Raw genomic sequence first — 22268 nt, 5'->3', positions numbered from 1 at the left:
TTCTTGCTTCACAGGCTGATCTCCCTACTTTCCTGCTGCATCCTTAAATGGACCATTTAGACATTTTCCAATGAACTTAAAGGGACCACTTCTTGTTTACAGCATGACCTCCTGGAACTAGTGCCTGCTTGCTTTAACCCACAAATTATGGCATCCTAGGGGAAACATGTTTCTATAACACCCTGGACTCAATAAATGCATTGACTCATGGGTCCCTTCTCTCTTTCTGCTTGTGCTCCACGGCTTCTGTGTACGTGTGGCCTTCAGCGGTGCTGTGTGTCCTCCAGGATCTATAAATACTAAAAACTCTTAAATTTTCACATTGTGGTTGTGTCATTGAAGTTGCTCCCACAGTCCAACCCAAATCGCTGATGGTGAGGCTGCCCTAAAGGGACCCATGCAGGTGGATCCCCTGCTGGTGCTCTTTTTGTCTGAACCTCTCAGTTGCTGAGAAGAGTAGTTACTAGCTAAGCTGATAGAGTTTCATTTAAAGGAGCTTCTCATATATCCTGTAGGCTTTCCTCATTCCTTTTTAAGCTTTTTTTCTCCTCTTACTGGATAATTTCAAGTGACCCATCTTTGAGTTCACAGACTCTTTGGTTTTGCTTGATCAAATCTGCTGTTGACACTCTACTGCATTTTTCATTTTTTTCGTTGCGTATTTCAGCTCCAGAGTTTCTATTTTTATAAAAATGTTTATTCCTTTGTGCAACTTCTTCTTTTGTTCATGTATTATTTGCCTGACTTCATTGAGTTGTCTATGTTCTCTTTTAGCTCACTGAGCTTCTTTAAGACAATTGTTTTGAATTCTTTATCAGGCAACTTATTGATGCCTATTTCTTTGGGATTGGTTACTAGAATAATTGTATTTTTTGTTGATGTCATGTTTAGTTGATTTTTCATGTTTTTAAAAAATCTTAAATTGCTGCATTTGGAGACACAATCAACTTCTCCAGTTCTTACTGAATAGCTTCAGGGGATAAACACCTTCACCTGTTAGCCTGGATAGGAATTCTGACTCTCTCTTAGATCTTTTCTCTGGATGCATGCACACTACACTTTCTGTTCCCTCTTGGGGAGCAATTGTGATTACACACCTTCTCTTGATGCTGGAAGCCAAGCTGGGTACTGGGAGCTCCCATTTGTTTTTCCTAGGCTGGTGTCCTACAATCCTTGCTTGTGTGCTGTCTCCCAATCCTGCAGAGTTGGGCCAGCTGTCTGCATCTGCTCATGAGCCATCTGCAGAGTCTCATACTTGTCATTCACAGAGGCAAATGTGGGGTGGGGAAAGAGGGGTTTGGCAAGGTGTGTCAAATGTCATGGGTGCTTTTGGTTCAGTTACAGTGGTCCATAGGCAAGGCATTCCAAGAGCTTCATGGATGGACTTCCTGATGAAATCCACAAATTAGTTAGTAGGATTCATGATCCCTTGTTTTCTGAGCTCTGGTTGCTTTGAGTACCCCTCTTACTTTGCTGATCCCAGCCCCTTTCAACTACTCGACTGTGCCAGTCACCAGTATCCTGGGTGGGATGAGAAAGACATGGGTCTCGTGAGCAGCGTCCATGGCTGAGGGAGTCAGGTGCTCACTTACTACACTGTCACTTTTCCCTGTAGGAGAAATCACAGGCCCATGGTGTCTGTCTTGGCACTGAGCTTTGCCACCTTGTGGGAGGGCTGATATAGGTAAAGTAAAGCTACTCCTCTTACTTTCTCTAATATGTCAGATTTTTTGCTCCAGTGATGTGCTCAAACTTCCCTGCTGGATTCTTGTGCCCCCACAAAGGTACTCTCATCCATGGATGGTTGTCAGCATCCATGCTTCTACATGGAGATGATGACGGAAAACTCCTATTTCACTATCTTTCTGGTGTCACTCCCTATAGCACTGTTCTCATTGTATAGTCATTATAACATCTCTGCTAAATGCCCTGGGTGTTCAATGAGGTCTCCCAACTCTTGTTGGTAAAAACTCAAAATTTTTTTAACCTCGTATAAGCCAGATTTGTTGTTTTGCTTATAAGTCCCTAATAGTTCTTTCCATCTTTATTGTCTTCATTGAAAACCCTGAAACCCTGGTCTCATAGAGCTTCAACCTATGCATGTGCAGCTTAATATTTAAACAAATATCTACAGTTTTACAGAGCTATTTTCCTCTGTTACTTATTTCTGGTATGTTACCCTAAAACTTTCAGGTACCTCAGTTTTTCCAAACTTGATCTCTGTCATGTAAGTTCAGAGAGACTACCACTGCTTGAATTAACTCTCCCCACTCCAGAGTCCTTTATATTATTCAACTGGAATGTTGGAAAGAATCTAGAGCTTATCGCTTTTGTTTTCCTTTATTGGGAATTACACTCCTTTGCTGTTCTTTATCTAGCGACCGAATTTCTTTCAAATAAATTTTGTCCAGTTTTCTAGCTATTGTTGTGAAATGGGTATTAAAGTATCAAGTTTTCATTATGGTCAGAAAAAAGAGTAATTGTTGAACAAAGAATCTGAAGTTCTCATTCCACGATCTTTCAAGAGTTTCCCTTAAGTTTATCCAAATTTTCTGTGGGGTATACTTATATTTTCTTGATTTTTTTCTTCGCCTATCTCCACTCCTAAAATACATCTTGGTCTGAATTACTGTTATTTATTTCATCCATTCTCCACAAAATCAGCAAGGCAATGTATTTTGTGTGACAGTATATTACTAAAAATTGGTAATATGTTGTCAGTTTAAGTAACATTACACCATATCAGATGACAAGTAGGGACATAAAATAGAAGACTTGACATCAACAGCCTTAAAGATACTGGACTACTCCCGGCAGGGAATTTTTTACTCTACATCTGTCCTACAGAGGCCCGAGTGTGAGCCATCCTTTGGGATTCATTCATTCTCCTTTTCTTGTCCCTTTTCCATTTCCATTCTTTATCCAATTGCGTAATCCCCAATCCCTCTTCCTTAAGCTATCAACTACGAATTAAAAATTCTTGGCAGGGTGCAGTGGCTCACGCCTGTAATCCCAGTACTTTGGGAGGCCAAGGTGGGCGGATCACCTGAGGTAAGGAGTTTAAGACCAGTCTGGCCAACATGACGAAACCCCATCTCTACTAAAAATGCAAAAATTAGCCAGGCGTGGTGGTGGGTGCCTATAATCCCAGCTACTCGGGAGGCTGTGGTAGGAGAGTCACTTGAACCTGGGAGGCAGAGGTTGCAGTGAGCCGAGATTACGCCACCACACTCCAGCATAACTTGATTAAGCAGATCAACTTAGATTTTTCTCCTCAGTCTTATCCTTCTAGAATAGTGGTTTTTAAATTCTGGTTGCTCATTAGAATCACCAAAAAGAAATTTATTTTATATAAATTCTACTTCCTGGGCCTCAACTAAACCCAACAAGATCAGAATTTCCTGGTGAAACTGGGAACCTCTATTTCTATTTTTTAAAATTCCCCACTAATTTTAATACGCACCCAATTGGGAACCACCTCTGGAAATCTGGCCCATGGAGCTTGCTTTTCTCAGCTGGAAAGATCCTGTCAGGTATTTTCATTAACAAAATGACCATTATGTTAACTTTCCAGCCTAGAGAGCACAAGAATTCAGAACAAGTTTTGATATTATGATTTTTTTCGCCCTTCCTTTGTCTCAGATTATATATTTAAGCTTATCTTTGCAGTATTCTCAAAATGAGAGAGAGGGATTAGGAAAATTTCTTTCTTTCCAGAGCTAAGACTATTAAGTCATGATTTTCTTATCCTTATAATCTTCATATCTTTTAATGTTTGATGCACTTAAAAATTTAAACAGATTGAGTTTTAATAACTCAAATTCTGACAGTTTTTGGTCATACCTAGTCTGTAAAAGAAGTTGATGTTATTGTCTCAAGGTGAAATTTTCTGAAGTTGACTAATCCTTGGATATTTTAATGTAATTTATAAATTGACAAATAATAATTGTGCATATTTATGGCATTCGATGTGATGTTTTGATCTATGTATACAATGTAGAAAGATTTAATCAAGTTAATTAACATATCCATCACCTCACAACTTGTCATTTTTTTTTTGTGGTGAGAATGTTAAAAATCTATTAGCAATTTGAAATATACAACATATTACAATTAACAGTGGTCACTATGCAGTGCAATAGATCACTAAAACTTATTCTGTGATCTAATTGAAATTTCATAATCTTTGATCAACATCTTCCCTTCCTCAGTCCCTCCTCCTCCTAGCCTCCGGTAACCACCTTTGTATTCTCTGTTTACACGAGATCAACTTTTTTAAGATTCCACATGTAAGTAGATCATACAAAATTTGTCTTTTGGTTCATTTCACTTAGCATAGTATCTTCCATTTCTATCCATATCGACATGAGTGACAGAATTTCCTTTTTTAAAGGCTATATAGTATTTCATTGTATATATACTACCTTTTCTTTATCCATTCACCTATTGATGGATACATTGGTTGATTCTATATCTTGACTATTGTTAATGCTGCAATGAACATGGGAGTGCAGGTATCTCTTTAACATACCAATTTCATTTCCTTTGAATATATACTGAGAAGTGGGATCATTGGATCATATGATAGTTCTATTTTTAGGTTTTTGAGGAACCTTCAAACTATTTTCCAAAATAGCTCTGCTAATTTACATTTTTAAATTCTCCCAATAAATTCTTGCAATCTCTCATTAGAGAGAAGCTAGGGGAACACTCATGCTTATGAGAGAAAGGAGGCATTCCCTATACCTTCATCCATGGCTTGCTTCAGCATTACCTTCAGACTGGAGTGCTCCCCTTACAAAGAAGGTGTAAAGTTCTGCTTGCTTAAATAGGAAAACATGTACTCCCTGTGCCCCCTTCCCCATCTTGCTCTGGTGATAATTCCAGCCCTGAAATCTCTTTAGGAAAAGAGATTGAAGGCCTCTGCCTGCAAGAATAGAAGAGATGACACTCTTTGCACCCTCATCCTTGGCATTCTCTTGAGATAAACTCCTACAATCTCTCATTAGAAGGAGGCTGGGGGATCTCTCCTTGCCTGAAAGGAAAGTGGGTGCTTTCTATGACTTCCTCCCTGGCTTGCTTTAGGGATATAACCAGACAGAAGTCTTCTGCTAGGAGGGTGTGAGACTTCTGCTTGCTCAAACAAGAGAGAAGGCACTCCCTGTGCCTTCTTCGCTGGCATACTGCAGCAATAAGTCCAAATATGTAGACAGTCCCTGGATGTTGTTTCCACATGCATTGCGTACCCTCAACTTTTACAGTCTTCACCTGAGGAAATGACTCTTAAATTACCTAACTCTAGGAGTTGATGGGGCTCTGTCCTCTTGAGTCTGCTAGACCACACAGAATAAAAAAGTGACATTTAAACTTGAAAACTTTCATCAGCTGTGTCCTCAGGTTTAAAGTGAGCAGTCTGAAATAGAATACAGGCATATGCCTCACACCCTCTTCTTGGTGTAGGGTAGAATGTTTGGGAGATAAACTCTGACTCTCATCTTCTCGCCAAGGAAAGAAGTAACTGTAACACACATCTGTAACCCCAACCTCCCTAGCTGTACCCCAAGGGACTGGCTTCTATCCCATCTCTCTTGAGGCAATAACATAACTCAATACTTTCTAATTTCTTGAGAGGCAGTAAGAACAAACACAGGAGACTGGACAAGGACAAAGAATTTAGAGGCATCTAGAATCTTTGGCTGAGTTGATTTGAGAGAAACATCTTCTGTACAAGACCAGTCTGACAAGAGTGGGAGAGGTGTTTTTTAATCTTATGTGAAGAAGCCAACATAGAGTCAAAGAAAATAAAGAAATGGAAATATGTTCCAAATAAAAGAACAAGATAAATATGCAATAGAGATATGCAATTTACCTGACAGGAAATCCAAAATGATAGTCATAAATATATTTACTGAGGTAAGGAAAGCAATGTGTGAAAAAAACTGAGAATTTCAACAAAGAAATAGAAAATATATAAAAGTACCAAACATAAATCACTGAGCTGAATAATACAATAATTGAACTCAAAAATTCAATAGAGGGGTTCGACAGCAGACTAGATTAAGCAGGAGAAAAATTTAGCTAATTTGAAAATAGGTCACAGAAATAATACAATCTGAGGAGTAAAAAGTCAAAATAATAAAAAGTAAAGGCAACCTAAAGTACTTATGGTATACCATCAAATTTACACCAGAAGAGGAGAGAGAGAAAGAGATGGAAAATGTATTCAAAGAAATAATGATAGACAACTTTTGAAGTCTGAAGAAAATAGAAATCTGGATCCAGGAAGTTCAATGGACACCTGGTAAGGATAAATTTAAACAGACTCACACCAAAACACATTAAAATCAAATTGTCAAAAGTTAAAAACAAAAGGATATTGAAAGTTGCATGGGAAAAGCAACTTGTTAGATACAAGTTACATACAGAATCATGTTACATACAAGTTACATGCAAAAATTAGAGTTTCTAACAGAAAATCTGCATGTCAGAGGGAATGGGATAAGATATTCATAAAGCTGAAAGAAAAAAATTCTGCCAAGCAGGAATACAATACCTAACAGTCCTATGCTTTAAAAATCAAGGGGAGATAAAACCTTTCTCAGACACACAGAAGTTGAGGGGAATCTATTACCACTATACTTGCCTTACAAGAAATACTAAAAGTAGTCCTTCAAGCTGAGGGACAAGGTCACTTAAAAGTAAGCATATAGCCAAACTGAAAACACTCCTATACTGTAGTGGTGATGTGAACATCAATTATATCTCTATAAAAATTAAAAGATACAATTATTAAAAACAACTATAGCTACAATAATTTGTTAAGGGACATAAACTATAAAATATACAAAATATGTCATCAAAAACAAATTGTGAGGAGGGGAGTGTAAAAGTGTATAATTTGTGCAAGTGATCAAGGTTAAATTGTTATCAGTTCAGACTAACCCCTGGTTTTATCCAGATTCATAGAGGAAGTATCCATGTCTCTGTTTTAATTACCTATATTTGCTATGGTCTGAACATGTCCCCAAAAATTTATATGTTGAAACATAATGTCCTAATTTATTTATTTTTATTATACTTTAAGTTCTAGGGTACATGTGCACAACGTGCAGGTTTGTTACATATGTATACATGTGCCATGTTGGTGTGCTGCACCCGTTAACTGATTAACATTAGGAGAGCTACCTAATGTATCTAATGTAAATACCAATATACCTAATGTAAATGACGAGTTAATGGGTGCAGCACACCAACATGGCACATGTATACATATGTAACAAACCTGCACGTTGTGCACATGTACCCTAGAACTTAAAGTATAATAAAAATAAATAAATAAATGAAGCATAATGACCAATGTGATAGTACTAAGAGATAGGGCCTTTTTGAGGTCATTATATCATGAGGGTGCAACTCTCAAGAATGGGATTAGCACCATTTTAAAGGAGTTGAGGGAGTAGATTCACTGTCTTCCACTCTTCTGCCATGTGAGAACACAACGCTCATCCCCTTTTGTTCTTTCCATCCCTTTTGCCAAGTGATGACACGCAGGTGGCCCATCTACAAGAAACAGTCCTTCACCATATACTGAATTTCCTGGCACATTGATCTTGGACTTCTCAGCCTCCAGAACTGTGAGGAATAAATTTGTATTCTTTATGAATTACCCAGTCTCCACCATTTTGTTACAAGCAGACTAACACACATTTCTTGGCCACATTCTTGGGGTCTTTTTTTCTTTTTTGAGGGTGGGGTATGAAATTCATGGGGTATGAATTCTAAACCTTGACCCTTAACTTTCTTTATCTAGATGTCTTATTTTATTTCTTAGAGAAGAAACTGTCCAGGTATCTGTCTTGTCAAATTTTTGCACTATTTTAAAGGCTCCTTGGAGAAATGGTCAGTGTTGGCAACAGTAGATAAAACATTCGTAGGATTTATACCAAAGAATGTGCAATTTCTTCACTCCATTTCATCTATGAGAAGAGACTACTTGGACCCTGGAATTAAGCCCTAGTACATTTACTATTTCATCATCAGAGATTAAGGGAGATGTTGTTGATTGTTGTTAACATTCATCTTAAATTGGGAGGCCTTTATTGTATCACTTGATAGTAATACTTAGCTTCAGGCTGGGCGCAGTGGCTCATGCCTGTAATCCCAGCATTTTTGGAGGCCAAGGCCGGTGGATCACGAGATCAAGATATCAAGACCATCCTGGCCAACACGGTGAAACCCTGTCTCTACTAAAAATGTATACACACACACACACACACACACACAAATTAGCTGAGTGTGGTGGTGCGTACCTGTAGTCCCAGCTACTCAGGGGACTGAGGCAGGAGAATCACTTGAACGCAGGAGGCAGAGGTTGCAGTGAGCTGAGATTGAGCCACTGCACTCCAGTCTGGCAACAGAGCAAGACCCTGTCTCAAAAACAAAAAAAAACAAAAACAAAAACAAAACAGAAAGCTGAACTGCAATGTAGTTAAATGCTTTGTTTATCGTCTTTTATTTGGATATTTGTAGGTCACTGGACCTTTTAGGTCTCAGGTAATAGTCTTTCCACTATAAAATTGTGATATTTATTTAACAGATTAAAAAAATCCTGACTATGGCATAAGTGTTTTTAATTTTGGCAGTGCTTGTATGTGCACCCACGTGCGCCCAAGGACGTGTATGTTTCCTTAGAACATTTTGCATATATTTTCAGGGAGTTCTGGGGCCTTAACGCCCATTTTTGGATCCCTCATTAAGAACTTCTGTTGTAGGTATAGGCTCAGTGCAGGAACAATATCAAATATTTTAGCATTGACTTTCTTCAAAATACTGGTAGAAATGGGTTTTGTTTTGTTTTGTTTTGTTTTCTTTTTTCTTTGTTTTCCCCCCAATACTGTCACCTTAGGGTCCAGGCAAATTTTCCACCCAATAAGGCAAAAATATTTTTGCTTGCTGTCTTAACTTCAACCAATTTCTTAAAACTAATCCAGCCTAGAAAAATCAGCCAGCCAAATGCTGTCAAGACAATTCCTGGCTTAAATCAAATACCACATTGCAGACTTTTTTTTTTTTTTCACACCTTTGCTGACTCTTTTGTAGTAATACTTTTATTCCCCCATTTCTTCCTGTATTATTATTATTTTTTAATACAAAGGCTTTCTAGTCTGTGTTCCTAAATACTCTCCATGTTTATCAGGAAACTTTGCCCCAAGAACAGCAGCCAATGAGTCCCTCCACTGAAGACTAGAATAATTGTACAGCCTTAATAGATGTTGTTTGGAAGTGAATTTGAATATTTGTTATATTTCGTGAAACATATTAAACACTATCAAAGTGTCAATCAAAGAGACCAAATCTCACTGATAAATGAGATGCTGGCAAAGAGTACTTTGGGGATACTGAGGATGGAACAACTAACAAGGTTCCCTCCTTAGCACCTCCAGAGTGAAACAAAGCGAAGTGGAAAATTTCCCTGACCTTAGCACTTCTGAGGTCCTGTGAGTCTGCAGCGACAGATGGTTAGTGAATCAGGGAAGGCAGCAAGAATAGGGGTAGTAGCTCTATTAGTCCATATTACAGGTGTCTGAGTCTTATATATAAAGCACACCTGTTCAAGAGAAAGTGGCTTCCCTGACCCCCTTTTTCTTCATAGTTATCCTCAGGCTAATCGTTGGCTCTTCCCATTTCATTCCCTATTTAAGGAAGCCTTTGATGTTTCTTTTCTAGCAAATGTCACCCTGGGAATGCACAACCTTGAGGGTGATTGCCTCCTTAAACTCTGGCCCTAGTTACCTCATTTGCCTTACCTAGTCCTGACCTAGCCTAGAGTTAAAGGGCTAGAGAGGAAAAGAAAGAAAGGAGGACTTGCTGTCTGCTACCCTATAGCAAAGGTTTCCAAAGCACAGTTGTGTGTTCACTGAAGAGAGGACTGTCTCCCTTGTTTCTCCTACAATGCTTGGGCACTCCCACCACAAGAAGACCTGTAAAGACACTGAGGTGGCAGACACCAGAAATTTGATTGATGCTTGTCTCACACTTGACCTTGGCTGTCATTGATTTGAAGCAGCATCTCCAGGACACTTCTCTCCCATGTGATATGAAGATTTAGGTTTGCAACAAGCACTGAAACATTTCTTCCTTCTATTTCCTTCTTAAGACCTTCTTCTCCTGTGAATCTCAATCCAGTGAGGGAAGGCATTGTTGCCCAGGCCACTATACCTGATCAATTTCCAGAGGAATATGCTGTCCTCATTCACACAGAGGGGACGGAAACACTGCTGCTGCCATTTCCCAAGGTGATTTACAGTTAAAGAAAGCAATACTTAGCCCAGAGTTGGGAAAGCTTACTATAGATACTATCATCATTACTATAACTCATTACTCATGCCTTGTTTTGATTTTGCAAAGCACTTTATTTGTATACTCTCATCTTATCCTCAAAATAGAGCCTGATAAAAATTATATTTATCCCAATTGTACAAATGACAAAACTAAAGCAGAGAGAGTTAAAGCAGCTTGCCCAAGGACACACAGTAAGCACTAGTGGAGGAAGACCCTGAACAAAGTGTTACAAGCTAAAATTCGTTCTCTTTCCACCACTGAGTACTGCCTCCTGCACCATCAGGAAAGAGCATTTCTAGCATAAACTTTCCAGATGTCCTTTATCTCCCACAAATGGGAGATGTAAGTTGATTACAGCAACATTTGTAGGGTTATTTTGTGCCCAGTATAATGATAGGTGCTTTTGATGGTTAATTTTATACGTCAACTTGACTAAATGATGCCCACATGACTAGTAAGACATTATTTCTGGGTGTGTCTGTGAGGGTGTTGCTGGAAGAAATTAGCATTTCAATCAGGAGACTAAGTAAAAAAGATCCACCCTCACCAAGGTGGGTGGGCATCATCCAATCTGTTAAAGACCCAAATAGAACAAAAATGCTGATGAAGGATAAATTCAGTCTCTCTGCTGGAGCTGAGACATTCATATTCTCCTTGACCTTGGACATTGGTGTTCCTGGTTTTTAGACTTTTGGACCCAGAGTGGGACTTACATTGGCACATCGATTCTCAGGCCTTCAGACTGGCACTATATAATACCACTGGTTTTACTGGTTCTCCAGCTTGCAGGCGGCAGATTGTGGGACTCCTCAGCCTCCATCACCGCATGAGCCAACACCTATAATAATTCTCTTATATATATTTGTAAATATCTAGATGCTATTGGTTCTGTTTCTCTGGAGAGCCCTAATACAGTGCTAAAGATAAACTGAAGAGTAAGATTATCTTCCTTGCTCTCAGGGAATTTTTAGAAGAACAAGTGACTACTTCTTTTTAGGTTCCATGAATTTGTTTATTTATGTAACATTTCATCCTGTGTGGGATTTTGCTGTTGATGCTGGACTCACCTTTGCCATCCAGCTTCGTGTGTCTGGAGTCCAGGGACCATCTCCTATAACCCTTATGCCCAGCATAGTGATGAAACAAGGCAGGTGCTCATAAATATGCATGAGTTGATTGATCAACTAAAGGACAACAACAATGACATGTGTTTGTGTATGTGACAGTAGGGAAGTCCTGCTTTGGGACTTTTAACATGCCGAGCAGTTTCTCTAACTCCATTTCCCTAATTCCCTAATGCAAATGAAGGCTTGCTTGGTTCCCACAGGAGACACTGAGGCACTTTCCACTGCAGATCTGTAGCTTGAAATGCAGCTTGTTTATGCAGATCTTGGGCAGATAACGCAAAGTGGCTTCCTCCTCTCTTGTTCTAGTGCATCCTTACAGTGCTCAGATTCTCCATTGTACCAGCTCCCTCTCTGCCATCAATTTCAGCTTCCATCTTATCTACTTACTCCGATTCCTCATGTTTTATACATCCTTTTCGGGCATTGAAGACTTATCAAGCACCTCTTGAAACCTTAACTAAAGAAGGCCCGCCCCAGGAGAACCATGCCACATCTTCAAAGAATTCTAACAAAGAAGACTGTGAAGGGTAGGAAAGCCAGGCCATGGCAACTATTCTTCCCTTTGATCCTCTAAACTACATTGTAAGTGTGACTGCTCAGAATCTTTCCCTCGAGACCCCTCACTATTTTTGTCATGTTATGCCAGTTACTTCACAGCCTCAGATGTGTTTGTGTGTTTGGGGCTGTTTTGGGGAAGTAGGTGGCAGGCTGGAGGGACTTGGTGGGGGAAGATGGGGAGGAGGGATGTGTGAAGAAAGAGGCTAGGCAGAGCGTGGCAAGCCCACCACGACCCTCAAATCCTTTCTCCACTACCCCACAGGGGGTGAAAATATCAAAGAAAATTCTTCCGTTCCTACAGAGCTGGTGTCTGATAGCTTCTAGAACCTCTAACCTTTGTTTCAGGTATTATTGGCACATTCTTTAATTTGTCCTCAGGAAGGTGGGTAATTAAAGGTTATGAGATTTGGGCAATTATCCAGCCTCTTCCTTCCTAGTGGCAGACAGCAAATATTAAAACGCTGCTCCGTATTTGCCTCTCTGCCATCAGCAGACTTGTTCCCTTTCACACGGATCGTATCCTTTCATGCCACACTTAATTGGGAATAAAAAAGGCCTTTCATGCTCTTGTTCACCTCTCCAGGATTTTTTTCACCTCCCTTTCTGTTTCCTGGGGGGAGGCGTGTGAACGAATTCAGCCTTATACCGTTTCAGCCCTTGCTCCCCTCTCAGTACCAGCTGGCGTTGTTCTACCATTTGGCCCTATAAATATTTTGCATTCAAGGAGCTGTATGTGCAAGCAAGCTTGTTCTAGGCTCTTTTGCTTTTGTTTCAAGAAAGTGAAAACCAGCCTCCGTGCTCAGCCTTAGCAGTTTATGCCTAATGAGTGGAGAAAACACACATTTAATCAGCTGCACCTCCGCAGTGAGTCTCCCTTTCCCACGTTCTCTAGGCGACCACCCTTTGCCACCGAATCACCTGCAGACTCATAAGCAATGATTTACTTTCGTTGCAGAGGGTGATTCCCCCTCACCCATTCCCAGTGGGTTCTCTCCAGTCGATCAGTAGATCAATGAGAGAAAGTATCTGTTCTAATTAACTGGGTTAATTTTCCTTTATCAGTAGTCATTGTATATTAAGCCGAATGTTGACAGGCACTTTGCATCTCTCTACTCTTCTGAACTACTATACTAAGTAGGGATATTTTGTCTCCAAGTTTTGCAGATGAGGAAATGGAAACTCAGAGGTCGAATAACTTACCCAGGATCACAGAGTCAGTGGTTGAGCTGAAAGTCCAGTGCAAATTTACTTGAATCCAAAGCATCTGCTCTGTCAACTGTATGATGACAGAGACAGGAGCAGCTGACATTTCCAATAATGACCCAAAGGAGAGATTTCTCCTTATTAAGCATAGGGTTGAAATTTACTCTTCACGGCTCAGATGTGCAAGAACTGTAACTTTTCCTTTTAAATAACAGGTCTTATCTTGCTTCAAAATTCTCATTCCTGATGATTTTGTGTGTGTGTGTGTGTGTGTGTGTGTGTTTGGAGACTGAGACATAGGAAAGATGTTTAATAAAAGTAACTTAGTCTCTCTCTTAGTTTAATATACTCTCTCAATATACACATATACCATATATGTATATCTATGTGTATATGTGTACATAATGTATATGTGTATACACACATACATACGTATATAAATTTAGTGGTGTGCTGGTCAATGTTTCACAATCAGCTTTCTGGGACAGGGAACTCCTAGTTTGCAGCACTTTTCGATTTCTATGATGTAAATATTCTCACTATGGTCAATTTCAAGTTGCCAGCGTGATTATACTGAATGTGCAACTGGGAGGAGATCACGCAATTGGCCTTCACTAGCAAAGCAAGCCAGCCCATCACACCACTCTCCTTCTCAGGAGTGTAAGATTCAACAGACAGGTGGGCCAGTGGCTCTTTAGGGACACCAACCTAGGATGCCAGGAATCAAAAAGTCCCAAGTCCTTTTTGAGGCATCCTAGGTTGCCAGGAATCTCTCAGGAGACGGAGAGAGAGAGGGAGAAAATATGTGCTGTCTAGGGTGAGTCTATAGCTATGCAACATGCATTCATTTCTATAATTTCTTTTCCACACATGAAACATATAGAGAGATTATATATATTCAATCTAAGGTTGAACGTCCCTAACAGAACAGTTTCAGTCTTTCAGGGCTTCTCATTCCGCTTCCACCTTTTGAAGCCATCACCTGGGTATGTGTAAATCAGCAAAGAAGATCCGTGGGCTCCAGGGCTGAGACTGCCTCTAGCTCATCTGTGGCTCCGGTGAGAAGTCCCAAGTCCTTTTTTGATTCCTAGCATCTAGATTGGTGTCCCTAAGAAGCCACTGGCCCACCTGTCTGTTGGATGCTACGCTGACATCCATTGCTGGTAGCCAGGCATTCTGCCATCAGCTCCAGCTACAAGGCCCTTACCTGTGCAGCCTTATTTCCCTGGCCTTTTGGTGCATCAGTCCAGCTGATGTTCTCTTTACCCAATGCTGCTGTGGGCTGTAATCGTTTGAGGCATGCTCAGGCTTTCCCTAAAACCTTGCTACTCTGGGTAAAGTCAGCGTGGCACCTTTGTGTGTTTTAAGTTGTTCTGAAATGCCTTTAAAATCCCCATGTTCGGAGAAGTGGAACACAAGCTACACACTATCCTCTATTCTTTGCTTGTTTCCTGACCGAGGCTTTGATTCTTGAGGGTGGCAACTGTGTTTTCTTTATCTTTATAACTGAGAATCTAAGAACAGTATCAGAGCACATAAGCGTTTGTCAAATGAATGTGCCAAACCATAAGAGAATGCTGGAGTCATTCCAAACAATGTCTTGCAAATTGTAAGAATTTGGACAAAACCATCGGTTCATAGTAAGATTAAAGAAAAAAAAAGGGAGAGTAACCATCTCAGAGTCAGCTCAATATAGAACAAGAGAAAAAAAAATCCAATTTTTGACCTACTGTAGTGTGTGGTTCCGTTCAGGTGCCAGCCACTCACAAATTGCCTCCTGTGTCCCTGCCTGGGACCTATTCTTTAATCTCCGAAGTCCAGTACAGCAGACACAAGAAAAAGGAAATGCTTACTGCCTGGTTAGGGAATGGATTAGGAAATTTCATGCACCTTATCAGAACCAGCAGAGATAACTAGGTTGCAGGATAGTCTTTCAACGCTTTTAAAAACCCACCCAACAAGACCCCAGCACAGCTGAATAGAAAGCTGATCTTACCATAGCATATATTTGCATTATCGATCCACTGGTGAAAATACTTTTGCAGCAAATTAAACCAAATGCTTCCTCCAAATACACAAGGTTTCAAGTATCACTTTGTTTACATGTGTGCGTGTGTGCGTGTGTGTGTGTGTGTGAGTGTGCACGTTTAAGCAGTTTTGCACAACTTGGACTTAAGCTTAGGAGAAAAATCTCAGACTGGGTTTGAGAGAGCCTGTCTTTCTTCCCAGCTGTCGGTAGGGGGAGCTCACGCTTCATGCACAGCTGGAGCCTGTCTGCTTGCTGGAGACACAGATCAGATGAAGAAGGCTGAGGTGTGTAAGGGGAGGAGGAGAGAAGATGCAGATTTGGGCGTGGGAGGGAGATTAAACAAAACTAAACAAAAACACATATTTCTTTCAAACGACATCACTTTGGCCAACTGTCTTTTGAAAGATAGAAAATGTGGGCTGTCTAGAGTAAGTTCATAGCTATGCAACGTGCGTTCCTTTCTATCATTTGTTTTCCACACATGAGAAGGCTTTTTTTCTGGGGAAACTGCGTTTTTTGCTGGAGTTACATGATTTTCTGAACCGTGTGTATGAGAAACAAGTTTCCTTGTGACATTTACCAGTGATGTTCGAAGTATTGGCCTGGTAACTTTAACCTCATGTGCTAAAGAGGGTGGGAGACAGCTAAGAAAGCAGCATGAGCATGGCTTTGATGAAGACGGAGGCTTTGATGAAGACGGAAGCTTTGCCTGCGAGCAGTTTCAGGAGAGAGGGGTTAGACGGAGGCCTTCATCAGGCCCTGCCACGGGAAACGGAGCACAGCGTGTTACAATTGATGTTACTGAAAGAGTAGTCATGCACATGCACATGTGCTCACGTGTGCATCTCTGCATCTCTGTGCACATGTGAGAATTGTTTGTGTGTGCGTACTGAGTGTGTGTGCTCTGCATCAGTGATTGAGATCAGCTACAAATCCATAGCAGAAATTCTGCCAATCGCTTCAGCCCTGTAAGAAAAAACAAATAAGTAAAAACATCACAAGCATGGAGATATTTTTTAAGAGAAAAAGCTTTATTATTTTTTCATCATTTTTGATACAATAAAACCGAAAGAATGAAAGCTTTTTAAAAATGGCTTGCAGTATTATTATTTTTAAAGTAGTGATAGTTTCTGTTGCCATGTATTAAAGGATCTATGCCTAAATATTGACTGAAGTTTAGGATGAAGTTGCTCGTAATTCGGGTATTTAATTTTACTTACATCTGTAGCTTCCTTTAAAAGCAGAGTTTGCTGACTTAATATATCTTTGGCCACACACACACACACACACACACACACACACACACACACACACACACAAAAAGGATGGTGGTGGAAGGGGATGGGGATGTGAGGGAATGCTCCTTATGTTTTTCCAAGGTTTGGTTTTCGCCTACTGTGTGTCCATGCTCCCTGGGGTCCTGCCTGGTGCAGTATGGTAACGGTTGGAGAGTAGTGCCATCTTGTGGCCACTCTGGAAATTAAGTCTAGAAATGAATAGGTAGCAGACAAAACGGCCAACATTTGAAGTGTCTGGTCTGGGATTTCCAAGTAGTTGGGCAGAATCAGTTGAGTTAGAATTCCCAAGCCTCTCTTATGCAGGGATGGGGTGGAGGGATCAGATCCCTTTCACTAATACCTGAGGCTAGCTTTTCACTTATGCAGATTCGTGTAAGTTTTTTGTTTGTTTAAAGACAGGGTCTCGCTTTGTTGCCCAGGCAAAAGTGCAGTGGCATGATCATAGCTCACTGTAGCCTCCAACTCCTGGCCTCAAGTGATCCTCCCACTTCAGCCTCCTAAGTAGCTGGGGCTACAGGTGAGTGCCACTATGCAGGGCTAAGTTTATTTTTTGTAGAGACAGGATCTCTCCGTGTTGTCCAGGCATTTGTTGAACTCCTGGCCTCAATCCCCTTACCTTGTCATTAGGCTTTTAAAAGCCACCTTCCTTCCACTTAGTGTGAGTGAGCTTAAAATCCAGTCCTGACAGAGTTTCTGATAAAACGAGGAGATTCCTGGGAATAGGGGAAGAAGAATCAACATATTTGAACTGGGATAGAGGCATGAAAGTAGACCAGGAAAACAGAGCACCTCATTTTTGCCTGGTTAATTTTCTAGAAACGAACCTAACAAGAAATCTTTGAAATGCTACATTCTCAGATGCTGTAGGAGGAGCTGTTGCTTCATGGTCAAATTTACTTGGCCTATTTATGAATTTTCTTCTTTTTTAAAATCAGAAAACAGAATCGTCGACTTTTTCTTTGTTAGATGCCCTGCAACTGAAAGATTTGTAAACCAATAATGTAGTTGTTCTTAATAGGTTGTATTTTCCAGATCTGTTTATCAAGTTCAAAAACATTTATTGTCACAATGTAGAGTAGCTTTTTGGGATGAGTTACTGTCCCATGGAAGCAAGTAGTATTGAGAAATCTTTGGAGAGAACGCTTTTTTGTGTGTGAAAGAGGTTAATAACATATTTTTCTGGTTCTACATTTCTAGTGAATGGTCTTGAAGCGATGTGTCTTATTTCTGGACAGTAAACAATATTTTTTAAATAATTGTAAGTAACATGAGATAAGTCAGAGCCTTTATCTTCATTTAACATATGTTCATGCCGGGCGCGGTGGCTCAAGCCTGTAATCCCAGCACTTTGGGAGGCCGAGACGGGTGGATCACGAGGTCAGGAGATCGAGACCATCCTGGCTAACACGGTGAAACCCCGTCTCTACTAAAAAGTACAAAAAACTAGCTGGGCGAGGTGGCGGGCGCCTGTAGTCCCAGCTACACGGGAGGCTGAGGCAGGAGAATGGCGTAAACCTGGGAGGCGGAGCTTGCAGTGAGCTGAGACCCGGCCACTGCACTCCAGCCCTGGCGACAGAGCAAGACTCTGTCTCAAAAAAAAAAAAAAAAAAAAACATATGTTCATATGGAAAATGGATACGCATATGTCATCTTGGAGCAAGTGGCAGAGTGTCTAGGGTCACTCAGAATCAGATGAAATACATTCAGATCTCAGCTTAGCTACTTACTAGCTATATAAATATGGACAAATTGTAAAATAATATGAATCGTGTTTGTAAAATTGGAGCAATATTACCAGCCACAGAGGGCTTTTTGATAATCTGGAGATAACATGGGTAAAACATTTAGCACCTCTTTATTATAAGAAGGAAACAGACAAATTTCTGGATCCAGATTCCAGACAAATATTGATCACCATTCTGGTTCCTAATGCAACTTCAGTCCAGTCTGACCTTAGAGGAACCTCAGATATTTTTAATTCCTTGTGGAAATCATCACAGAAGACAAAGGGCATCCGCAGTTTGGCTAAGTTATAGAGAATACCTTTGTTTTAACTACAGAGGGTAGGAATTTGAGCCAACAAAATATCTCTACTACAAGGATATAGCAATGCCTGAGAAACCAGGGCAGCAGGAGTAAAATTTAATGGCAACTTTTTCCCTGGATTCCTTAAAGAGCAGATGTTTATTTTGTTAAAATTGGCTTGAGTGTCCTATACTTTTGACTTGAAAACAAATCTCTAATCACAGTCGAGTGTTTGTTTCTTCATTTTCCAAACCACCACTTTCCCCATCCCCAGCTCTACTTCAATATATTCCCAGAAATTTTTTAAGAAGTTAAATCCCAGATGAGCATGCATGTTGGAGAGATGCTTACAAGCAATCTATAAGCTGCTCCAATAATCTTAGCAACAGCCGAGGCAGCTGCTTGTCAGCCCGATGTGGTCTCAGTGTTTCAATAACCATGCACAATAGGGCCACACACGTTCAGCTAGTTTTATTTTCACTTCCCTTTGAAACTGGAATGGTATTGAACATCTGACAAATGGAAAGGGATTAAACTGACAGTGGGCTGATGTTAATTTCAAGCTTCAGAAATGACATTGTAACCAATAAAAACTTCTTTAATCTGTTAAAGATGAGAAATGCTTGGCTGTTTCTGATAAAAAGAAAAATGTTATAATATGTGTTACAATTTATGGAATGTAGGCTGTGTGTGTGTGTGCCTGTGCACCAAGGTGAGCCTGTGTACATGCTGTGGGTAAGAATGGCAGGTGTGGATTAAATAGCTTTCAAAGATCTCTTGCAAGCTTTTTTTATGAAGTCAGGAAGCAGAATATTAATATTTTCTCTGTTTCATGGATGGGGAAACTGAAGCTCAGAGAGTTTAAGGACTTGTCTCTGTTCTTACAGATATTAGAAACAAGATGTGAAGAAATTAAGAGATGTCCAAGTTCAAAGGAGCCAGCTGTTAGTTCAGGCAAAATCTTATCTAGAGTTCATTGTCGTCGTATGCTCTGGGTTCTGAATTAAACCTGAAATGCAGGTAGGTATTTCTATTCACTCACAGGGTCTGAGTGACCTCCCATCGGTCTTGACCTCTGTTAACATTTGGCATTGTTAGGTAATGTTTGCTTCCCTTTAAAACTCTCCCACTAGAGAACCTTTGTACTAACACTCGTACTTCTTCTTCCTCTCTGTTTCTTTTCTTTATTTTTTCAGTACTTTATTTCCTTCTATTTTCTAAATGTGTGTATTTTCTAAAAATTTGAACCCAGTCAATTTCCCCTTTCTCTCTTGAGGAGAAATTTCGTGGTCATTCTGGAGGCTAAGTGAAAAATGGGTCTTGTGATCATATAGCTAGGAAAATACTTTCTATGACCTCTTTGTTGTGAAAACGTTATCATACCCAGCAGCAAATCAAAGGCTGATGCAAATCAGTTTTTCTTTGTAAGACTAGCATTTTCTAAATTTATTAACCTATAAAACTGTGTTAGTTAAGGCAATACCATCTGTTATCACAAAGAACCCCAAATGTCAGTCACTTAACACAATAAAATTTCTTTCTCATGCAGCAACCTGATGAGGTCCCCCCTAGTCTGGGAGATCTTCTGATCTACCCTCCTCCATGTGGTGACTCACAGACCCAGGCTCTTTCCGTCTTATTGCTCTCCCTTCCTGTAGGTCCTTGATCTCTCCCTCTAGTGGGCAGATGATGAAAAAAAAAAAAAAAAAAAAAAGAGTGGAGAACAATGAGGAGTTTTTTAGAAAGCATATGGAAAGCACTTATCATGCCTGCCCACATTCCATGGATTATTTGGCCACACCTAACTGTAAGGAAGATCTGGAAATGTAGTCTAACTTAGGAGGAAACGAAAATTGGCTTGGATGAACATAGCAATCACTGACTTTTATTGCCACATTCTTTCTCCAAGAAACAGAACAGACTTTCTATCAAGGTAAACATTTTAAGTCCCATCCATTCAATGCACTCCATGACCAGGATCTATAGGTGATGTACAGTCATTCTACTATGCACAGATGTGTTCCTTTTGGTCCAGCAACCTGTAAAACTAGAGATAAGTTACCCTATACACTTCTGCTCCAAAACACTCAAATATAAAATAATGAAGATTGTATAGGATAACTACAGTGTAAACTTTCCTGGCGCTCCTGGCTCCACCCATTACAAATTTCTTCTTTATTCATACTTGAAGCTGGTGTTCCTGCCCATGCTAGTTTGGATCTACCATGGCAGTTTTAAAGCCTAGCAAATAATCACAAGATTATTAGACTTGACTTGGGATTCTTCTGCAATAAAAGATTCTCCAAAACTTGGCGGTTTCTAATCTAAATGTTTCCATTTACTTTTATTTATCAATAATCACAGTCAGATCTTTTTTTTCCTAAATACAATTCTTAGTCCTGCCTTATTTCTCCTTTACCCCAATGCCTTTTTCTCTTTCCCATGCTTTCTTATTTTCTCTCACCTTAGTGGAAACCGCTTGTTAGCTACCCGAAACATGCGATTTGGTAAGGGAGTAACTCTTTTAACTGGTCTTTGTCTCAGAGGGAGTTATTAGCTGAGAATCATATTGAGCTTCTTATGCTTAAGACCTTTTTCAATTTGGAATCTTACTATTGGGAATCCAGAAACAGCCTTTCCAACTCTGTACAACACTTGATCTCTATATTTTCACTATTCCCCTATAAATCTACTTTAAAATAGCTGATTATTTTTAATTAATAATTAATTTGTTTGCTTTGCATACCGTGAAATTCATCCTTTTAAAGTGTACATTTCAATGGTTTTTAGTATATTCACAGAGTTGTACAATGTAAAACCATATGACTATCTAATTCTGCAATATTTTACTTACCTCCAAATGAAGCCTGATGCCCATTGGCTGTTAATCCTCAATCCTTCCCTTCCTACCACTCCCTAGAAATTACTAATCTACTTTCTGTCTTTAGGGATTTGCCTATTTTGAACATTTCCTGTAAGTGAAATCATATAATATCTGGCCTTCTGTGTCTGGCTTCTTTCACTTAGCATAACATTTTCAAGGTTCATCTGTGTTGGAGCATTTATCAATACACAAGTTGTGCACTTCTTTTGTTACATTTATTCTTAAGCATTTTTTCCTTTTTACATACATTAGAAATAGAATTGTTTTTTCTTTATTCATTCTACCAATCTCTACGTTTGGATTAGAGTATTTAATCAATTTACACTTAATGTATTACTGAAGTGATACGATTTATGTCTGTCATTTTGCTGTTTGTATTTTGTATGTCTTATTTTTTCCCTCTATTCTTCAATTACGAACTTATGTTAAATAGTTTTCTTTTAATTTCATTGTTGTGTACTATTTAACTTAATTCCATTGTTGCACCTTTTAATGCCAATGTTATTTTATTATGTATTTTGGGTTATTTTCTTAGTGATTTTCTTGAGGATTACAATTAATAATTTAGTTTATAATAATCTAATTTGGATTAATACCATCATGATTTCAATAGTATGCAAAATCTTTCCTCCATTATAGCTCTGTCCCCCTTTCTGCCTTTGTGTTGTTAGTCACAAAAGCTATATGTTTATATATTGTGTAATTACTGCTTTTATGTAATTCTCTTTTAATTGAAACAAAAGAAAGAGTTAAAAACACAAAAAAATACACTATACTGTTTTTACATTTACCTATATAATTAC

General features: G+C 39.5%; 1 long non-coding RNA gene across 4 annotated transcripts in view; it reads left to right on the top strand.

Moving 5' to 3' along the window:
• Positions 1-22268, top strand: part of LOC119624872 (uncharacterized) — a 592746-nt gene that overhangs the window by 370071 nt on the left and 200407 nt on the right. For all 4 annotated transcript variants that reach the window (XR_005240998.2, XR_012093745.1, XR_012093746.1 and 1 more), the window contains exon 3: positions 19469-19601. This is a non-coding gene — a long non-coding RNA (uncharacterized lncRNA). The remainder of the gene's footprint in view (positions 1-19468; positions 19602-22268) is intronic.

The sequence above is a fragment of the Chlorocebus sabaeus genome, chromosome 8 (genome assembly GCF_047675955.1).
Source record: "Chlorocebus sabaeus isolate Y175 chromosome 8, mChlSab1.0.hap1, whole genome shotgun sequence".
Classification (NCBI taxonomy): Eukaryota; Metazoa; Chordata; class Mammalia; order Primates; family Cercopithecidae; genus Chlorocebus; species Chlorocebus sabaeus.
This window is presented reverse-complemented; position numbering and strand designations above follow the sequence as displayed.